We start from the raw sequence: 673 nt of genomic DNA, 5'->3' as shown, positions 1-673 counted from the left end.
AGGGGAGAGGGGGGGCTGTAAGAAGTAATAAATAATAATGATAATAACAACAACAATAATATTGATGATGATGATGATGATGATAGTAAGGAGAAGGAAAGGGTAAGCAGTGAGAGACAAGGAATGTGCCCATGTAGGAGGAATTATGAAAAGCATAAGTTGATGTGAAAAAAAAAGAAAAGGAAATGAAAAACAAACAAAATTAGAGAAGGTGGAAGAAGGGGAGGTAGGTTATTGCCAACGGTGGTGGTGGTGGGAGGGGGGGCAAGAAAAGCTAGAGGTTTTCTTCATTTTCAATATATATAGCAAATAAAATGTGCCCATATGCAAATATATTCAAATACACACATACAGACATGCATGTATGTAGAGAGAAAGGGGGAGAGATTTGTGTGTGTATGTGTGTATTGGTGTACTGGTGTGAATATGTGACTATTCTATAATATGCATGTGTGAATATGTGTGCAAATACGTACATGCCTGTGTGTGTATATGTATCTATGCATATGTGTGTGTGTGTGTGTGTGTGTGTGTGTGTGTGTATATAAATATATATAGATAGATAGATAGGTATACAGATGCATATATATATATGCATACATATTTATATATTATACATATATATGCATATATATGTATATTTTTCTGTGTGTGTCTGTGTGTGTGTGTGTGT

General features: G+C 34.8%; 1 protein-coding gene across 2 annotated transcripts in view; it reads right to left on the bottom strand.

Moving 5' to 3' along the window:
* Positions 1-673, bottom strand: part of LOC106874019 (CDP-diacylglycerol--glycerol-3-phosphate 3-phosphatidyltransferase, mitochondrial) — a 290,546-nt gene that overhangs the window by 208,591 nt on the left and 81,282 nt on the right. The window lies entirely within an intron of this gene.

This window comes from Octopus bimaculoides, chromosome 1 (genome assembly GCF_001194135.2).
Source record: "Octopus bimaculoides isolate UCB-OBI-ISO-001 chromosome 1, ASM119413v2, whole genome shotgun sequence".
In the NCBI taxonomy this organism is placed as follows: domain Eukaryota; kingdom Metazoa; phylum Mollusca; class Cephalopoda; order Octopoda; family Octopodidae; genus Octopus; species Octopus bimaculoides.
Note: the sequence above shows the minus strand (reverse complement) of the source record. Positions and strands in the feature narration are given on the sequence as shown.